The sequence below is a fragment of the Triplophysa rosa genome, linkage group LG6, assembly GCF_024868665.1.
Source record: "Triplophysa rosa linkage group LG6, Trosa_1v2, whole genome shotgun sequence".
NCBI lineage: Eukaryota > Metazoa > Chordata > Actinopteri > Cypriniformes > Nemacheilidae > Triplophysa > Triplophysa rosa.
In genome coordinates, this window is record NC_079895.1 from 3854376 (window position 1) to 3877009 (window position 22634).

General features: G+C 36.6%; 1 protein-coding gene across 14 annotated transcripts in view; it reads right to left on the bottom strand.

The window, feature by feature from the left end:
* adarb1b (adenosine deaminase RNA specific B1b) overlaps positions 1-22634 on the bottom strand; it is a 199845-nt gene that overhangs the window by 132193 nt on the left and 45018 nt on the right. For 3 of the 14 annotated variants that reach the window (XM_057335684.1, XM_057335677.1, XM_057335676.1), the window contains 5 exons: positions 19469-19621; positions 18477-18500; positions 15977-17383; positions 12431-15167; positions 10916-10979 (listed from right to left, as the gene is read on the bottom strand). The gene's annotated coding sequence lies outside the window, so the exon portion shown is untranslated. Of the gene's footprint in view, positions 1-10915; positions 10980-11373; positions 11441-12430; positions 15168-15976; positions 17384-18476; positions 18501-19468; positions 19622-22634 lie in introns of all 14 variants that reach the window. The other 11 variants (XM_057335688.1, XM_057335683.1, XM_057335680.1 and 8 more) reach the window with 10 other exon arrangements.

Genomic DNA, 22634 nt, shown 5'->3' on the forward strand with positions numbered 1-22634 from the left:
TACGTCACATGTCCTTTCGGGATCTTTACTGGACATGTGTGAACGCACGCACAGATTCCAGAAAATCACTGACAGTGTGAATGAATCAAAATCAAACGGGACACATTTTGCGTATTTTCCATCATCTCTTTAAGAAAAGGGCTATTGTAATATAAAAACTGTATGTCTTTTATACTGTATAAGAGATTATGTACAGCAGTGCCTGTCAAACTGGGGGCATCAGATGGAACCCTACACAAGAGAGCCTGACACTGAAAAAGTTTGAGAAGCGCAGGTGTATACCATACAACACCCGGCACATAACAAGAGCAAAAGTCCATTCATAGAGGGGCTGTTTTCTGTCTAATTCAGAGAAAATGGCCAGTCATTAAAGGAGGGGAGTTCAGAAACACATAAGCTCAGTATTGATGAATCTTGCTAACATGAAGCCAAGGGAGCAGTGGATAAATCGGCCCATCGCTGGTCAATTGGCTGTGAGACTAGAGCTCAGAGGGACAGGGCTTTGAAACAGGGGCACTAATCTTCTCACAGCAGGCTCTTCCCCTACAGGTTTGGCACCCTGCGGTCAGGCAAGAAGCTTCCTTTCTCCGTCCACATTTACCAGGTTTTCTACCGGCGCCAGAGCCGATGCTCAGCCGGGGAACTGCGAACCGTCCAGAATCACTCGGTTTCCATTACATGTACTGTACATTTATTCATTTAGCAGATTGCAAAACTGGCATAAGAGCCAAACGATGACATAACCGAATGCTTACTACATAACCTTAGTCTGTAAGATTACTGTATATTTGAACATTTACTGTAATCAGATTTTGATGCTTTATGCCACAAATTGGCTTTCAGGATAATAAAAATATAAAGGAATAATATACCATTAATTTGCAGTGAACATGCCAAATGTTCTATGTACTGCACCAGCTCTGACTTCATATTGGTGAAAAATAATGTACAGCAAGTCAGCGACCAGATGAATTTAACAGCCTGTGCTAAACATTTACCTATTAAAGCTAAAAGCAGAAAGTAGCTGTCAAAACTGAGGTTGCAATATCCTTTATATGCCATGGAGACACGAGTCACATCATTTAATAACTCAAATATGGGCATTTTTGATATTAAGACACATTTTACATTGTGTTTACTGTCAGCGTTGAGCCAGAGCACCATGCAAGCAGAGGTTGATAAAAAAAGAAATAAATGGGTGAAAAACATTTGTAATGGGAAAGTTTTACATTGCAACGTGTGCACAATTCCTCGGGTTTCTGTTTCATAAAAGTCACGCCACAATATAACCACTTACTAAAATTAACCAATCCTAAAACCATGGTTACTGTAGTAACATAAATGACTCATGGTTCTGCTAACATAGTTTACACAAATGGCAATCAATCCACCAAAAAACATGGTTACTACACTTTTACTATAGTAAAAGTGTAGTAAATGGTTACTACACTTTTACTATAGTAAAAGTGTAGTAACCATGTTTTTTGTACTATACTTTATAGTTGTATTCTTGTAGTTGTTTATTTTGTATTTATACTATAAACACGGTTACTTTTGTAAGAAAAGACAAATATACTGACCCTAAGAACTTAGGTATTCCCAAATGATCATATGCTCAAGTTATTCAGTGACAAATGGTTATTGATAAGAAAAAAATCAGGACCACTGAGAAAACTAAGGAGCAATGTTAAGAATCTCATGATTTTTTGTAAACTTGGTGCATCTTAGAAACTCTCCCATAAAGCATCATTATTTCCTGAATGACCTTCAGCCACATACATTCAAAGACTCATGCCTGCAAAACAAGCTCATAAAACATCTTTCATCTACTGCGAGAGAACATTCCGCTGTTATTTACATGCAGAAATAGTCTCTCGCTCACACACCTCTCTGGTTTGTTCCTTTCTTCTCATGTGACAAACAGGCGTTGTTCAAGATTTGTTTTCCTCTGCCATGTTTGCACACAGACACACACACACACACACACACACACACACACACACACACACACACACACACACGCACGCACGCACACGCGCACACACACACACACACACACACACACACACACACACACACACACAAACACAGAGACACATACACAAAGAGAGAAACACACACACACACANGCTTATGACTCACAACGTCAACAGCAAACACTGCACACACACACACACACACGCACACACGCACACACTCACGCCTCTGCTGCTGAATGTCTCACCCCCCTTGTGAGTCAGACAGCGGGGCACACAGGAGGCGGCAGGCGAGGCAGCCAACCGTGTGCCGGCTGCTGCCCCAGATAGAGGCGACGTCTCACCCTGAGCGCTGGGCTGTGATGTGCTTCATTTGGAGACAAGCGATTAATTCACTTCCAGCACAAAGGGGAAAACACTGTGCACCGTACACACACACCATATATTCATCTCGCTGGTAAATACTTTGCCTCTCCAGCGCCTGTACTGAAGATCAGGAGCAGAGAGGGTTGATGGTTGATGTTCTACAAGCGTTGAACACCTAAACCTGTCGATCTTACAATGTTAAAGGAGTAGTTCTCCTAAAAATGAAAATTGCATAATTTACTCACCGTCGTGTCATTGCAGTACATGACTTTCTTTCTTCAACTGAACACGGATTACACTTTTGTATAAAAATTGCATCATTTTATTCTTTTGAAGGGACAGTTCACCCAAAAATGAAAATTCTGTCATAATTTACTCACTCTCGAGTTGTATACATTTCTTTGTTCTGATGAACACAGAGAAAGATATTTGGAAGAATGCTTGTAACCAAACAGTTCTTGGCCACCATTGACTACTATAGCAGGAAAACCTTCTTTTTTAATTTCTTTGTTTCGTTAAACACAAAAGAAGATATTTTGAAGAATGTAGGAAAGCAAACAGTTCTGGAACACTTTCGACTACCCTTGTCATTTTTCCTACTATGGTAGTCAACGATGCCCAAGAATTGTTTGGTTACAATCATTCTTCCAAATATCTTTCTGTGTGTTCATCAGAACAAAGAAATTGACACAGATTTGGAACAACTCGAGGGTGAGTAAATGATGACAGAATTTTCATTTTTGGATGAACTGACCATTTAAAAGGTACTTCAAGTTGAAGTACAGCAGGCAACATCCATTATAAAAGTTAATACTTATGCTCTATTGAAGACACCTTGAAATAATACCACTGCCTGCTATCGAGTGTAGCTATAACAGCACTTTTGAGTGGACACATAAACAGTACTTACGATTAACATGCATGCTCCTTATAAGACACTCATAATGTCTTATATGATTATGCAAGCCTCATAAGCTCATTAGCAACAAGACACACTGGTATTAAAGCATAACTCCCTCAAAGCGTAAATAAGTCATCTTTACAAAGCCATGAATTTGATTACCTTTGCATAGATGAGTCAGAGACAGTCTTCAGTGGAGGTGTTGAGTGAGTCATGGCCATATCTTTTTCTCTCTCTCTTCTCTCGTTCTCAGAGCAACACCTCCATGAGGGATTGAGAAAGCATTTATAAGATTTAATGAGCTAAAACAGATCTGGCTTCTTCTTTGTTCAATCCAACTATGTACTTAAAAGAAAAATCACTTGTGAGATATGTGGTTACACTGTGAACAGAACACATACACACAGCTGTCCATGGATAGAGTACAACACACAGCCTTAAGTCATTTGTAAGTGTATTTTTTTGGAGGATCTATTGACAGAAATGCAATATAATATACATAACTAGGTGTATGAAGACCTTACATAATGAAGCGTTATGTTTTTTGAACCTTAGAATGAGCTTTTTCCATCTACATACACCGCGGGTCCCCTTACATGCACCGAAAAAAGGGTGTCATTCAACCAATTAAAACATTTTAGGGTAAGGATTCACATCTATATTTTATAACTTAATCCAATGAAAAATAATAAAGAAAAGGTATATATTTTTAATTGGCTCAAATTATAAAATTTAGATGTGTTGAGCGTATGGTATAGTATACCGTAACAGATTATCTGGCTTTTGTAACATATCTAAAAAAATTGAGAGATGAGTGGCTTTGCACCGTATTCGTGGAATATGCTGTGCACATACGCAAGCACATGTTCATTTGTATGCCCACACGAGCATCTAGATGAACCGACCTTCTAAAGAGTCAGACCCAGCATCACCCTCAAAATGTCTTTGAAATTGGCTAAATCTTTTTTTCATAGCTCAGTGGTTTTAATGTAATAACTACATGCAAATTTAGTGTGAAATAACCTTTAGTCTGCCAGGAACTACAGAGATGTTTAATCATTTATCAGGTCAACATATTCTCATGTAAGTTCACATGAACTCGTATGAGAATATGTTTGAGAATAGTTTTCACATTTAATGATAAAAAAACGTCACTCAGTTTAAGACAGACATACAGTATAAATGGATGGATTGAGGGATGGATGACTAGGTTTGAAGAGAATACAGAGAAGAGCACAAATTATCCATACCTTTTACACAAAGTTGGCTTCTTTTAGGACCTGAAATAATTATGAAGTTCAAGAAAATGAATAAATGAACTAATATAAACTACATTACACTATTCAGTTGTCGACACAGGATAATTTTCCATTCCAAGCTATTTTCTTTTCTAATAGACTATGTTGATGAACAGTTCCTCTCATTAACTCATCCCATCCAAAACTAATAAACTGTTTCTGAAAATGTCACCTGAGTTCGAGCGCTCATCAGAAAATCTAAATTGTGTTTGTAATGTAGGATGCATTTGCCAACAAACTTCATTTGTTATTTAAACAGTCATCAATGTAACTTTGAAACAGCGTTCAGATCCAAGAGGACACTTGACTCGTATTTGGAGTTTTGTAATTGTAAATAATGCTGTAAGCGATTTTAGTAGAAACAAGAAAAGTAGTACCAAAAATAAATGACTGTCAGATCTGATCATGTCTGATTCAAAATTAACGGAGAATTTTACTGCATTGTACTTCAGGAGAAGATGACTGTGGTCATGTCAACACACATGAACTATAGTTCAATTCATTACATTATTGCCATAACAAATTGCACTTTAAAAGGTAAAGTATAATACAAAACAATACAATACAATACAATACAATATTAAATAATTGAATTTGATTTAAAATGAAATAAAACAAAATGTAATATAACATAATATAACAATACAATACAATAAAATACTATACAATTAAAATAACCAAAATTACCAAAAATAATTAAAAAAAACATAGTAAGACTATTTAGTAGAAAAGAGTCCTTAAAAATAATGAAATCAGATTTGAAGCAGAATCATTTCCGATTTCCATCCTTACTGAAAGATCGGGTAACACACGCAGTTTCTGCCGATCTCATATGAATCTTGAGTTCCTAGTAGTATTGCATACGTCGTATCTTCGAAGAGTATTTAGTTTGATCTGATTTATAAAAGCAAAATTTTGAAATCCAGCGTTATAGCCACCGTTTATGTAACATCCATCACTGAAAGCCACGAACAAACAAACACCTAAACTTCACTATCGCAAGAGTAGCGAGCTGCAGCTGATGCCCACAGCGCAGCCAATCTTGATAAGAGGGTCTTCCTATCGTTCGTCGGTTGGGAGAATTGCCCAATAAAAGGAACAGGATCCCTGTTACGAAACAAGTTGGAGTGCTGGGGGAGTGTATCAAGCACAGAAATACTACGTCATACGTCCAACTCGTTTTTTAACAAGTTGACCATGTTAAGCATGAGAAGCCAGCACGTTCACCAGTGAAAAGAAAAGTCAGAATCCATGACATAGCATGTTACCTGATCTTGAAGACTGAAGTACACATAATTCTCTGCTCATTTCTTCCTTTTCTGATGTGCTTTAGGTGAATTTTATACCCATACAATAATTCAGAGCTCACTGACTGAATCAGTATTCAGAGGTCCTCTGTAACATGTATCTACTGTAAAGGTCAGAGTATAGTATCTATCGCTATTGCAATAAGTTGCCAGGGATATGCGGACCTATGTGGTTTATTTACCATGCATAGTGCAATAAGTCATGTTGATGATTATGTACGGTGTGCTGTTAGGAACATTAACTTGAAATGGATTAAATTAGAGCCCTGCGCTGTTCTAAAATAATAGCTAGGGAATCGATACAGGTATTAATTGCAGCAGGAGGTGAAGACCTGCTTGCCATTAGACTTCATTTCTATTAAGAGATTCAATAAATGCCATGAACCACCTGATGTTGCCCATTTTAACAGAGTTTATTGTTAGATCACAGGGTATATGAATCTCAAATACTTCAACGCAGTTACATTCTAATGGAAATTTTAATAGCACCAGCACCATATTACATTAGAAGAAACACTAATTAGGGTTAAAATAGCAAAATAATGAGCATCAAGTTCTTCAAGCTAGTAGTGCTAATAAGCAGTGCTGTCACAAATCAATGACCAGCTACAATAGCCCTGTAAGAAATCCAAACTAAATCAAAACGGGTATTTTTAGTATCTTTAAATAAGCCAATCTTTGCCTAAAAATTAAAGTCATTTTATGAGGGCATTTTTTCACCCAGCTTCTTGAGATTTCACTCTTTTAAAACCACACTGAAGAAATTGTATCTATTCTGAAATATTTCATTATTAAGTCATTGATCGTAAAAAAAAAAAATTAAATTAAATTTTAGTTTTCCAATTAAACATATTAATATGTTTGCAGAATTACATTTCCATTTAAGCAAATCTTAAGATTCACTCAAAAAATTCATAATCATTTAATTTTTTTATTACACAAAAAGGAGAATCATACAAATGTTTCAGCTCATTGGCCTTATTCAGTGTTTTTTTTTTTTTTAATTCACAAGTTTAAATGACGTATTTTTTGACTGAGTTTTAGCATTTTTTTAAATTTTGAAAAGATTAATTTACTATATTTTTATAATTTTTACAAATGGGGACGTCCCCATAGGTTTTGCTCAGATTTGTCAGGTTTTGCTTACTTTTGGGTACAAATTTGTCCCCAAAATATAGTTGAATGGGCACACACACACACACACCAACGCAGACACACTTTTTTAAAAATATCGACCATTGCACAAAAACGTTCCTAAATGATCAAATCAAGCCTTATTACAGACACTAAATAATGACAATTATATAATATATTTTAAAATAATTCAATAATGAAGGCAATAGAGGTCCATAATAGATTATAGGCCAATTAGTATTTTACACTGTTTCTAAGGCTATGGAGAAACTAGTTGCAGAACAGATTAGCAGTTACTTGAGTAGTAGTTCATTTTCATTGCATCCAATGCAGTTTGGTTTTAGAGCAAAATACTCAATGGAAACTGCAAATTGTTTTTTATAGAAAATATTAAAACTTTCTTGGATAAAGGGGGTGTAGTTGGAGCAGTGTTCCTTGATTTAAAGAAAGCCTTTGACATTGTTAATCATGGAATCCTTATATCTAAGTTATCTTCTCATCACATACACTTAACTGGATAGAGTCAAATCTATCAGATAAATTTTAGTGTGTACAAAATCAACTATCCAATGACTTAGGAACATCAACTGGTGTTCCACAAGGATCTATCTTGGGTCCAATGCTTTTTGCTATGTATATAAATGATTTTCATCTTGTATGTCCTGGCATTAATATACAAATGTATGCGGACGATACAGTAATTTATATACATGGTAATAGTTTGACACAGGTTGCAAATGAACTTATGAATCCTATGGTAAATGTGTCGGTATGGCTAAAAGAGAATTGCTTACAACTAAATGTAAAATAAAATTTTCTAGTATGTATTTTGAATTACATTTTCTTTAGGGTGACTTGTAACATCTTGTCAGGGACTACGGTTAAAAAATAGCCTTTGGCTAATTCTGGTACATTTACAGGAATTTTTTATTAATGTACAATGTCCCTGTCAACAAAATAAAAAAAATACAGATTAAGATTTCTTCAATATTGTTTAAAATCAGGCAGCTAAAATGCCAAGAGGAAGATTTTGCACATTTTAGGCTAATGCTGGCTAGTTTAAAGATGAAAACAGGAAAAATAAATTGCAATGCTAGTGAATTATGATTTTGTTCTGACTCTGTGTGTATACAACAGCATGTAGCATAAAAATGCATACAGTATCCACAACATTTCAGAGCTTGAAATAAAGTAAATGGTATTTTAAATAATTACAGAAAAAACAGCTATAACAAAACAAAAGTCCTGTAAGAAACACTGCAGTAACTACACAGATGATTGTATACCAGTTCTATCAGGACAGAAGTGCTCCATAGCCAGTATTCACGCTCACCGGATTACACTCATTTAGTGTTTATCCCGCGCTGCATCTTTCATAACCTTCCCATCTCTGCTTTTCTCTCCTCCACAGGCAAGGTGAAAGCATCCCGCCACACAGCACGGGGCTCTGACGACACCTGCGTGAGAGGCCTGTTAATGGACCCACGTGATGGCTGTCTTCCAGAGGAAGTCCACTTCACAGAGCGGAGAAATCCGCTGGGCACGCAGGGGATGAGTGATACAGGGGGTGGGAGGTTATCAATCAACCTCGCCGGCTCGCTCTCTGAGCCGTGTCAGGGAACACACCGGAGGGTAGCTCTAAAACAGCGAGAGGAGGAAGTCATTGATCTCACATATATTACCTTCAGAACCAGCATTGATTTGCTAAGGTTGGAGCAAAATGCAAATTCAGAGGTGCAAGAGGTAAAGTTGAGGTTCCCTCTCGCCCTTTCGGCTCAGCGAGCGACGCCTGGTGGTTCCATCAAAACAAGATTCTTTCATCATTTACTCACATTCAAGTTTCATTTCAAAACTGTATGACTTTCTCCCGCAAAACACAAAAGAGGATATTTTAAAGAACCAAACAACATTAGCCCAAATTGATTTTCATGGACACTGGGACATTTCTCAAAATATCTTCTTTTGCGTTTCACAGAAGAAAGTCACATACAGGTTTTGTATATTGAGCTCTTGACTGCAGTTTATACAAAGATATCGACTAAACTGAGCTTATTTATCGCAAGTTTATTCATAAGCCTCACAAATTAGCATTGGCAGTCCCCGGAGCAGAATGGCAGGAAAGAGAAGCTTGGCAACCTGTATCTCTGGCACACAAAAGCTCCTTTCTGCCGGGTCAGCCTCTGCCTCAGCCTTTAAATAAACAACACACAGGCCAGCTAAAGCTGTCTGCCCCTCTAAAGAGCCACAACAGAGGCCCTCCCTGACAGCAAGAGAGGACAGAACAAAAGGGAATAAACAAGACACAAATGACCCTTGTTCTCCTGAGACGAGACTGAATCCCAAAGCCCTGACAGGTAAGTCGGGGATGTTTAGTCGCACAACAAAAGCAGAGGACAAAATAAAGGTTAGAGAAAAATGGAGGGAAAGAAAGCGGGTGCATTGTGTCATGCCGGAGGCAATGTTGGTCCCTTACTTGACTGTGTAATGAAGCCAGTACTCTTGCAAAGTATGCTGTCATAAAGACGTGGATGGAGTGACTGCTGTGTTTATAATGTAAAACAAAATCAAACTAAATTGCAGATTCTGCTTTGTTTGTTTAACTTGCTCTGATATTTCCCCAAAACAATTTTATTAGAATCTTTCAAGTATTAGTATCATTAGTACAGATTAAAATCACCAGTGTTAAAAAGGTCAAATTAACACTCACAGTGTAGATATAATCCACACTCTCAAAGTGTGGATTATATAAACACCGTGAGAGTTAATTTGACCCTTTTTAACACTGGCGATTTTACTGATTATATTCTAACTATCGCTGCTGTCCTTCTGAAACCTCATATCTCCATTTTTTGTCATTTTTATATTTTGCCGTAAATCATTATTATTAGTCACTCTTTATGTTTGTCACTGGGTTTTGCAAATATCTTACCAATAAAAAGTATTAAACTGTGCTTGTTTACTTTGACAACACAGCAATCATTTAAAAAGTAAAGTGTTTTACATATCCTGAAAAACAGTGAATTTGGAGTTCCGAGGTTTTGGAAGGACAGCGACGATATGCTAATAATCTGAAAAGCATTAATACAAATACAAATCCTTACAAGAATTCAGAGTTCACCTGACCTTTCAGTAAATGGTCGTCCATGAAGCTGGACTGTTGGTCGCAAGCCTTTCAAGTGCCATTTTTTTATTGTGCTTCAGATGTTACGTAATGTTGTTTAGTCCAGACGTCTGAGTTTTGATCCTGGATGAAGGCAGACAGTGCCACTGGATATACTGTCATGCCGAGATAACAGTTAATGGCATCAGTGCGTTGATCGATTGATAACATACGGCTTCTCTTGGCGTGACTTGGTTAAACGAAATCTAATGTGAATCTAAGGTTTGATTTTTTTGTTTTTTTTGCCTATGCATCTTAAATAGATAGGAGAGTGAGACAGGAACCTATGGGATGAGAAAGAGGGGAACAGGAGACGGGAAAGGACACAAGCTGGGTCGCCAAAGTGCTACTGCACAACATGCATTTAAGGTCTGATTTAGATTTTAAGGGGAAAAGAAATTACAATTTTTTATAATTTTTTTACTATTTTAATAACAAATACTAGATATCAATAATGCGTCTGGATGTTTACTTTACCTTTTTCTGCTATTTCTGTCATTCGCATTAAAGTGGACATAACATGAAGTTTCTGGCTTTATCTCCAAAGAGTCTTTAGATTTATCACATTTATAAAAGACAGCTGTAATGCTTCTTTCCAAAAACAGTTGAGCTCCTGAAGCAAGCAGTGGGCGGAGCTAAAGAGTCACAAGCACTCAATACATCATCGCATTATCCCTGGATAACTTTTAATTTGCTATACGTTCACGTTATTTACATTATATGCACGTATGCGCCAATTGCCAACAAAACACATTTGACATGGTTTTACTCACCGCTGCGGTTCCGCCTCATGATTTTTGATCGCTGGGACAGGTCCATCTTTCAATTTCAAACGATCTGCAAATACAAGCAATTACGCCCTTAATGATGTCATAAAGGGCCATGCTCGAAAAAAACTCATACTGTATTTGGCACAGAAATACTCTGTTATACATCCAAATCGTTTTCTTTGGCAAGTTTAAATAAGTCAGAATAAACACAACAGCATTAGACATCCCCTTAAATGTTTTATACTGTAATACTGTATTTTTCATTGCATAGTTCAGGAAAAGTGTTAAAAGTGAAACATTAATCTGGATTTCTGGAAAGATAAAGTGTGCTTGCTGTGTTACGTTAAAATTGTGTATAAATGGAGAAAGTTTAGCCTTGTTGCTACTCTCCGGATGTCCCACAAGATGCAAAATGCTCAATGATATATAGGAAAATGTTCTAGAAGGTCGTGAAAACTTACACAACATTTTGGAATAACTCTGTTGACGTGTCTACTGTATTTTAGTTCCACAGAGCAACTGGCAACACTATGTGGAGAGATAGACTCAAAGTTTAGTTTAGTCAAAGCACAAAACACATTTCTATATGTGTAAAACACAAAGGACCAGCAACCCAACATTAAACATTTCAATGTTTGGAAAAAAGGCAATTGACAGGATTGCTTTCATCAATGGAATAATGAATTCTCAAGTTTATAAAAACTATTTTCAGGAGAAGATAAAGCCATCTGTCTGACAACTGATGTTCAACAGATGTTCCGTGATACAACAGAACCCCAAGTTATGAGTTCTGATCTCAACCCGCTTGACCTCGAGGGTGCAGTTTATCAGACAACTCATGAGTATTACTGAACAATAGAGAAAATCTTGATATTTGTTAGTTCTGATTTCTGTCAAAATCTGTCATTCAATTGAAGGGTTCACCTTTTTTCCCAATTCCGCATTAAAGACATAAAAGTACATCATTGTTTGTGTGTAAACAATTGTTCAAATTTGATTTGCTTAAATCATGAACTCAATTCATTTTCTCACGGTATAATTTCACTTTTTTCTTTCTTTTGCTTTGGAAGGAAAATACACCCTAGAAATATCTCGACAGGTATCTGATATTCACCCGAGACACATTAGCAATCTAATAACGGGAAACTCAGTCAAATCAACCAACAGTTTCAACAAACAACAACTCACAAATTCCACTTAGCGGTGAAAACTACACTCATATCACGATGTACGATACGGGCCAACGCAACAGCAAGAAATCATTCATCATTACATAACATACTGCGAAAGTACGACAGTTTGTTTCCTATTTTCTCACACGCACATGTCTTTCTGTTGTCAGTTTATGGAGAGCATTTACCCAACCCCTCCTGCTGTGTGCCCATCGTGTTGAGGAGAGCGTACAGCACAGCGCTTTGAAACCTACACTGACAGTAACAGAGCTAAATAAAGACAGACATGAAGATCAAAACTCAATTAGATAGCAGCAGAGGCGTGTCTGCAGGTGAGACATCACACCTTTCAGTTTGACTTTTCCTCCTGCTGTGATGTCAGTAGTCTGCAACATGGTAGAGCTTCTCTGACTCCTGATGATGACAGGTCACTCTTTCAAACACAACAGAGCCACGTGTCCGTCATCACCTTCTTCAAATGATCCACAGCGCTTTTGAGAAGCATGCATGGGATCATGGCTGTTGAGATTCACAAAGACACAAATGTGAGATCGAGAAACCACAGAGATTGATGCATCATTACCACCTGTCAAGGACACCTTGGTTTGTATATTTATCAAGTAAATGCAACTGAAAGCAAGATGAAAACAAAATTCAATCCATTTACTTACCGCAGATTATTCAAATTTTGTTTTGCTTCTGTGAAATATAATATTTCATATTCATAAGATTTTATATTCTTGTTTTCCAATTACACAAACCTTCTTAAAACACGTTCACTTGAGAAGCAAATGCTTTTAAAGGGGACGGTTCACCCAAAAAGAAAAATTCTGTCCGCATTTTGTCATGTTTGCTATTTCTGAGCTCCACATACTGTGTAGGACATGCTGACAGTTTGGTATTCTGTCTGTTTTTTTCTGTCAACCCTGCAAGTCTGCTAACTATTTCTGTATACCATCTGGTAATTTGTTCGCTGTTCTGACAATGCGATTCCTTTCCAAACCGAGTTTGTTCCATGTTCTCATGTTGTTTTTAATAAGGCAAACAGAGAAACAGAAAGGCAACGTGACGCTCCGGTGGTGTTAAATCTCATGCAATTACAGACGCACGTCGGTGTATGTCGATCTGTTCATAAATCCCAATCTTTCCACCCACTCGACTTATTTTTTATTTTTTATTTGACTTCTCTCCGGCTTCAGGCATAGTTAATGCCAGAACTAATATTTTTCAGAGGTACAGATGAAACGAGCAGAAGGATACAGTCAGTCGTGTTCTGTGCTAGCGTGGGTACACGAGTGTGTATGTGTGTGTGTGGCACAGTGAGGTAATGATGTAAGAAAATGCAAACAGCAGTGAGACGACGGCTGCCCAAAAACCTCTGCACTGACATGATGGATTATCCCTATCGGCAGTCTCAGAACTCTCTAGTGATCTAATCACTGACGGTGGACAGTTTGTTAGCAAAGTTTGCTCAAAGGTTGGAAAATGAAGAGCACGAGTGTGAACTCCCTGCTAAATACCGTACAGTAGTCTGTTCATATAGTAAAATTAGTCATTTTAAAAACCAAAAATGATTAATTAAAAACACTAAAAAGTACCATAAAAGTTTAAAATGTGACTCATATACTTTAGACTGCAGCAGAAAGGACAAATTTTAGTGAACAAGGAGTCAAATATGACGTACATTTTTCTTTGCACAAATCTGTTGAATACTCTCTGAAAAATGTTGGGTTATTTCAACCCATCGTTGGGTCAAAGATGGACGTACCCAACAGTTGGTTATAAATTAATTTACACTAAAAAAAACAACAATAGGATTTACTTCATTTTTGTGTTAATTTTCTCGAGTTTTTGCACAAAGTAGCCTAAATATTACTTTAGCTTAAATATAGCTTTTTACAGTAAAATTTACACAAATAAATTAAGTAAATCCTACTAGTTGTTTTTTACAGCGTATGCTGTGTTGTTTTAACCCATTGTTGGGTCAAATATAAACTTTCTCTGGAATAATTTAACCCAATTGTTGGGTTTAGCTTTAGAGGACTTATAAGAACAAAGATAAGAAATCACTTTTATGGTACAACTGGTGTTTTTTAAACAGTGACCAACCAAAGTCATTACTAAAAAAACTGCATATTCAATGTTGTGATGGCACAAAAAAAGTGCATTTTGATATCTTACCAAAAGATACCTTGGTACCGAAATGAAACCTACACATTTCATTCAGGAAAATAAAGAAATAAGGAAAATAATACTCTACTACTACTACTAAAAGAGAACACGTGCCTGGTTTTCATTTAAAATTATTTTGGTGGGTCTTAATTAGACTTGTTTAGGTGGGTCCTACAGAAAAATGAAAAATATTGAAGTTTTGGGTGAATTGTTGGTAAACCTTTCTCTAAAAAAACACTTGAAATGGCTGTTAATGGCTGCATTGAAGAATGTTAAATGTTCGAAAAATAAGATGCTTTAGAAAGCAAGACAGCGATGACTTGCAAGCTCTGTAATAAACAAATCTGACCCGGGTCCTTCGGTGCACCCTGACTTCCCTACAATCCATAAACAGATCCTTTGGTCTTTCCACCCGTCTGGTGTCATGACTTTCAATGTCTTTCGTGTCTTGATGGCTGGGTGTGTGAGTCTCTGCGGTCAATTGATTTTTTATTGTACTGTGCATGTCACTGCAAGAGTTTATTAAAAGGGCAGAGCAGAATACCCCAATGCTTCTATTATTCATTAAGCTAGAGTCCTCTATGAACGGCCAATTTGCATTTGAACCGGTGTGGATAAAAGAAACGTGTTGTGTGAAGGACTAGATCTCTGTTAATGTGTCCATTATATTCACTTGCTGCACTGCAGACACACAGGATTACATAAACTGTACCTTCACAAGTGCTCTACAGAATGCATGAAGTCCTGTGCCCAGCATGCTTATAATAATAAGAGCTTTGAGATGAAGGAAAAGAACAGACAATAAGATAATTGGATAGAATGCAGGAATAAAGACGAAGAAAGATGTATACGTGCATGTTGCCAGACGTTTGACTGTTGGCATAAAGTCTTGTTTACACTGCAGCTCATTCCTGCCAAGAAATGCATACAGAAATCCGGCTTATAGACGAGACATAAACATATTGATTAATAGTCTAATGTCTGATAAATCTATTCTAATGCTTTTCTAATACAATGAGGGACCACAATAATATTATAAAGGTATCAATTGATATATGCATAAAATGGCATTAAAAGTATTGAAGTGTGCCATTTCTGCACCTATACAGTAGTGTCACTAAATGACATTGCAAAAATAATGTCTTTGTTTTTAATCAACAGTGTTATTATCATTAACTAAAACTAATCTGTTAGTTGAAATGGAAGGCCAAACATTTTAACCAAAACTAAAACTAAAACTAAAATTTAATAAAAATATAACTATATTGCAACGTTAAAAAATAAATAATATATTGACAAAATAAAATAAAACAAAACAAAAAATACCTAAAAATGTAACCAAAATTAACATGAAAATGAAAAATGGTGCATTAGAGAATAAACAGAAATAAGCTTCAGTTGAGGCATAAAATTATTAACTGAAAAGAAATAAAACTGAACTAAACTGGAAATCAATATTAATTAAGCCTATATGGTTATATAAAAAAATAAAATGACAAAACCACAAAACAAAATTGTTAAAAATGTAACTAAAATTGAATTAAGCCTATGTTGTAATATTAAAAATAAATAATAAAAAAATGCATGAAAAATTAAAAAAGAGAGAGAGAGAGAGAGAGAGAGAGAGAGAGAGAGAGAGAGAGAAGTCATTTCAAAATATTAGTAAAACTACAATAAAAATGTTTGCCTATCACACCAACAAACCCCACCCCAAACTTACGGCATTGGTTGTGCCCCCGTTGCTGATATAGGATGCCTGGGATGCTCAAACAGATCAATATTCTGGTAACACCACAGAGCCACAGCGTTTGTTCTTTTCGCAGGAACCAACCTAGGAATGATAAAGCATTTTACATAAATAAGAAAGTCACATCACTCTGAAAAGAATAATATCAAATCTATAATAAGCACTGTACTCTTCCACCATCTGTTGTGATCGGGGGCACCTGGGACAGAAGACTTGGCTCTTACAGCTCTTCAGTGACCCATCAATTTACAGCCAATGAGTAAGAACAATGATCACAGAGCACATCAGAGATAAATCTTCCACGCGCGAGGCATCCGGCTTTCCATTTCTTACGCAGAAATTATCGGCTCATCTGGAAGCCAGCATTTTGTCATCTGGTGGACAAATGATCTCAGACATCCCTTGCATTGTTATTCAACATGTTTTAATGAGTCTGGGCCGGAGCCCGCACCATAATTAAAGTGCAGCCGATACATCTGTCAGGCTACGGTAAGCTGACTCACCCAACACATGCTAGAAACACAGTCGAGTGATGAAGTGTCATGAAAAACAGCATCGCTGTGCCCACATGCTTGCAGGGAGCTTTCCAGAATGCAGTTTGCTTCATTAAAACTTCCAATCTCACTAGAAAACCTCATTTGTGTTGGATAATTCGCATCGGGAGATACGGGATCCTTTGGAGAATTCTGTTTATTGGCAGCCAAAAGGGCCTGTGGATTTGAAATATCACACACTGTATATCATCCACCGTGAAAAGTTTACCGGGAGAGAATTATTAGATTCAGAGGCCCCAAAGAACAGGAGAATGCTAACAGTGTGCACGGGCCAAATGTAAATACAGTCATTAATTTAGCTCCCATAATCCTCAGCGGTACCTACAGTTGACTGCTCCAGTTGTTCATCCGAAACATCTGCGCTGCTCTAAGGAGCCGGCGGTGAGGTGGAAAGGGGTTCTTGGTGCTAAAACATGAATCACACTAGGCACAACAGTGTGAACCGATAAAAAGGGTGATACAAAATAATGAAAACAATCAACAACTAATTATCGGTAGATAGCCTTAGATTAGTGCCTCCACTTTAAAGTAATGAAACGTGCATTTCTACGAGCAAGAAAATGTATTTACTTACATTTTATTCTGCATTTTCATTTTGCACACCCTGGTGTCCTAAAACTAAGCAAGCGCACTAGGATCATACCAATGTTCAGGGTTAAAAATCAAAAACTATTAAATTAAACAGAAATGAAATCATATCCTATATGCAATGCATGTTATGAAAACTAATATAAGAACTAACCTTAAAGGGATAGTTAATCTAAAAATGACAATTCTTTTATTACTCACCCTCATATCATTCCAAACCTGTACGACTTTCTTTATTCTGCAGAACACAAAAGAAAATATTTTAAAGAATGTAACCAAAAATGTTTGGTACCCATTGACTTTTATTGTATGGACACAAAAGTCAAGTAAGCCATTTATGAAAGAATTTTCATTTTTGGCTGATTTTTCGGTGAATTTCCATTTAAATAGCATTCTTAAATAAAACAAAACAGCACCCAAAATACAGGAACAGTTTACAAAGTCAATGTATTCTAATCCGTTTAAGGAACAGTTCAGCCAAAAATGATTTTTTTCCCCTGATGAACACAGAGAAAGATATTTAGAAGAATGCTTGGAACCAAACAGTTCTTGGCCACTAATGACTGCCACAGTAGAAAAACATGTTGTAAAAAAAACGCAAAAGAAGATATTTTGAAGAATGTCGAAAAGCAAACAGTTCTGGGGCACTTTTGACTACCCTTGTATTTGTTTCAACTATGGTAGTCAACTGTTCGGCTTATTTCCAAATATCTTTCTCTGTGTTCATCAGATCAAAGAAATGAATACAGATTTGGAACAACTCGAGTAAATGATGACAGAATTTTTATTTTGGGTGAACTGTCATTTTAACATCAAGTTTGTTGTTATTTATTTTGCTTATCCATATTATTCCAATGCTTTTTATAAAACTGAACCTTTATTGTATACACAATTGTATGACATATATTATATAGACGTCAAAATACACATTGCTTAAAGACAACAAATTAAATGAATGTCAAATGATTTGTTACATGCCTATTAAACACTGTAGGATGTGAAATTAATAAATGACAGACAAAGAGCATGTGTGTCCTTTTAAAAACACTGCAGATTTATTCTAAATTAACAATCATGCAGCATTATGAATAAATGGCACTGCCAACGTAAAAGCTCAGGGATACAGTGAAAGAAGGATGATTTCAACTGAAAACAGCATGACCTTCAGTTCTCAGCTGATTCTCAGAGAAATAAGTGGATGACACATTGCTGAGCGATGTTGAGCGATGCTGAGCGATCTTACACCGGCGCTTCTGTGAAATTAAGTTTGACCTCTCACTGAAAGAAGTGTCATGAGAATAACCCCTGTCTTCACACGTTTCAAAACCTACCTTCACAGACAGCATCCTAGCAGCCTGAAATACACGGACGAAAATACAATTACAAATATAATAAAATCTGTGAACAATTATGCAGAATTCCCGCTTGAGCCAATCACCTGAGTCCCACACATCATGTGACCAATCACACTACAGCTGCACAGAAATCCATTTCACACTTCAAGAGCCCTTAAATAAGAAATAAACTAGTAAAACATCTACTATATCCTAATGAAATATGAGTGGTTTGTAGGTCTGGCTGTGGTGAACAAGTCCTTCCATTAATGTCTGTTTAATATCTGCTCTGAGTTCAAATGCACCTGTTGGCAACGGCGACAGCTCCCCGCTGGAGTTTCAGAGGTCGTAATAGTCTTCCAGTTCGTCTTTGATTACATTCCTTTAGTGAACGATTGCAATTCTGTCTAACAAGTTTAAACTAGAGCCACTCGGTTGTCAACACATGGTTATTGACTGCCGCGGGCCTCGTGAAGTCGAGCTGGGCTTTATATCAAGGCCTTGAATAACGCAGCGATCAAAGTCAGGATGAAATATTTAAACCAGATGCTGGTGGAATAGAAACAGAGCTTTATAACAGGTGCAAATGAGTCTCATAAAAGTTTACATGCAGGCAAGGACTGAATTTCTGTTTTTAGATGGCAGCACTCATACAGATCATTTTGCTTCAGTATTGATATCAATCTGTTCATTTCTGGTGAACCTTAAAAAGGATATTTTGGGCGTTTCAAATGAACGATTGGGGTTTGGCCATCACAATTATCGCATTTTTAGAGGAACGTACGTCTTTCTGTGCTTTGAAGTCCTTTGTAAGGGAAAAAATATTCTCAGATGCGCTAACATAGAACAATATTTGATCTCAGATGAAGATTCCCTTTCTATCATATTGCATTTTATTTACAGTGTTTGTGTTTTTTCTGTTTTACTAAATGACTACATTATGAAATCCTTCATGAATGAGAGACAATGGAAATAATATAAAGACTCACATTGTGCACAGACTGTCACGCACAAACAGGACCAAAACAGGACTTAAGGGATTTATACCGTTCCTCTCACTAAAGCCTGAACCCCCTCACACCCCAATCCACAGTCTCAAATCTTGATCCTTTCATTGATCCTCCTTTTTGGCAGGATGACATCTGTCATGTGAGAAAGCAGAACAGAGAAATGGCATAACTCTTGATCAAAGTTCAAAGAGATATATATAATATCTGTCATTCAGAGCTCGTGATTTAATGAGATTTGATGCACATTGATCCTCTGTATAGCTTTGACATTAAACAAGAAATGTATAATAATGTGAAAAACAGAACAAGATCTCATTGTCACGATGTTTTGAGTTATACAAAGGCACAGACCTACAGTATAGCCTAACTGTTTATAGGTTTTGTGTTTCTGTGGAATAGAAACACGACCTCGCAAAACAGGCCAAACTATCTAATAAACAAACATGAAAAGGGAATTTTGTTAAAGGCCTGGCATTCCAACATTAAAAAATGATGGGTTTCAACCCATGGTTGAGTAAAATAATTAACCTATGTCCATCATTTACCCAACCATAGGTTGAAACAATCCATCATTTTTCAAAGAAATCCAAACAGTATTCAGGGTCTGAACAATCTACTTTATATACTTTGCAGTAAAAATCTGAAAGTTAAAGGAACAGTTCACCCAAAAATAAACATTCTGTCATCATTTACTCCAAATCTGTGTAAATTTCTTTGATCTGATGAACATGATATTTGGATGAATAGTTGAAAACAAACAATTCTTGGCCACAGGGGCGTAGCTACATGGTGGCCACGGGTGGCCACGGCTACCCCTGAATGATGGATGGCCACCTCTGTTGTGCGAAGCAGTTTTAAGACGTGTGTCAGAGTTAATACGGAGTGCTGCGCAGATCATTTAGCATATGCACTGAAAGTAACGCGAGAACATTACTCTCGCGTTAATATGATGTCATACGCTGATGCACTGACGCAAACAGTCTGAGCGCTATAGCTGAACAGCTGCTAACCGCTCCGTGACAGTGTACTGTCTGTGTACCATGAAAGTTCATCGCGAGCAGAAGGATCAGGTCAGTAAAATCAGTCTTGTTTAACTGGATTTCGTTACATTTTCGCGAAAGTTTAAGTTGGGGTACTGCAATGTTTATTTTCGATAAAAAATGCTAACTTACTGCAAATCATAGCTAACTTTTAAAAAAAAAATAATGTTAGCACATGAAAGCATTGCAAATACATTGTTTACTTTATGTTCTTTGTGTATGTTTTTGACCAGCAAACTATGTGTAATAAAGAATTGGTGTAAATTACAGTAGAAGTTAAAGAATTTCTGTCTGTAAGGATTTTTTGGTCACCCTAATAAAATCACTGGGTCTTACCTGGCCACCTCTAAAAAAAGTTCTAGCTACGCCCCTGAAAAATGACAATGGTAGTCAAAAAGTGTCCCAGAACTGTTTGCTTTCCTACATTCTTCAAAATATCTTCTTTTGTCTTCAACAGAAATAAAAGCTAAATATTTATTATGAATAATATTCAATTTATATAGTGCCTTTCCCAAGCTCAAGAACGCTTCACAATAACAATTGTGAGTGAAACTACCCGAGTGAAACTACTTCTGAAATGAGAAGAACTGGACTTGATTTCATCCACCGACAACTGATTGGATCGTTAAAAGGTGAAAGATTTGAACGCCAGTTTGCAATCTGTCAGTCATTGCAGCCCCGCCCTTACGCCATACCTCATGACCAGAAGTGAAGAAAGGTCGTTTCCAGAGGGGGGAGGAGGTTAACGTTTTTGATCAAAGATTACAAGTGCAAATGATTTTTTTTTTAAATGATGTGCACGGATAAATAATTTATAATAAATACTTCACCACTGTGTAAAACAATTAGAATGATCATTTTTTGATTTCATGATGACTTTAAATTCATGTAATGTGACAGTTGTCCTAAGAGACAAGGGCAATGAGTTAGAAAAGAAACTACTTAGAACAATTTAGAAAACTACTGGGACTAGAATCAGTCTCTGCTTGCCTGAAGGAGGACTGAATCAATACTTCAGCATTTCTACAGTATGACTTTGTAAAATGAAATGTCAGGGCTTCACTGGGACTTTTCTTAGGACGTTGATGGGATTGCTTTTGTAATTGGACATGCCCGAGTCCTTGACAACCACATTTGGGTGTTCAAAGTGTGAAACCTCATCAGTTGAAGGACGACACTCAACAGCCACCCACCCTGTCAATATCACACTTTTCTCTTCAGAAACCATGCCATCAATTTGGCACATACTCCTTCTTTATATAGCAATAAGTGACATAGGTAGGTAGTGAATAGGGAATATTTAGCGGTTTTGAACGTTGAATATATGCATGTCCGGAGGTGATGCTTCCCCTGAATTTCATTAGAAAGGATGAAAAAAATTGAATCACATGAGACCATTGCTGACATATACTTATTTGTGAAATATATGAAAACTGTATACAGTACAGACATTTTTAATGGTAAACTTTGAAATAAAAAAATCCTCTGGGACTTTCAACTGAAAATGAAAAGCAGAGTTAAGCAAACTGTTTGGTCACCAGTTTATTTAGCTGCTGTTTTTTAAGAGAAATCTAGATCCTAATTATAATTCCCGGTCAAAAGTTTCAGAACATTTGAGTAAAATGTTTGGCATTATCTTAAAAACTGAAGGTGTATGCTTAAATGTCTTAATTGGTTTAGTAGAAAAATATATATCATTTTGTAAACATAAATGTACTTTTTTCATTACAAAACTGGCATTTATTTTCTAAAAAAAATTATGATGATTGATGGCTTCAGCAGGGAACTCAATATTACCTCACAGTTCATTTTGAAAGAATAAATTTGTGAATGCTCATTCCCAGGTTGGGACACATTATACCTTTCCGTCTAGCTGTGCTGCTGTGGATATAATTAAACAGAAAGGTCACTTCTGTGTGCCGCTGAGGAGATGCTTCTGCAGTGGACACTGTGCAGATTATGTACACGCCAACATTACAGTGTTGACTAAATTAGCTTGCCAATAAAAATTGAAAACGTTTTTTTAGGTAAAATCTCCAGAGTGTCTTTAACATTTGTTTTAAGCTTAATTTCTACATTGCAATTTTAGGAGAAACGTCTCAGAC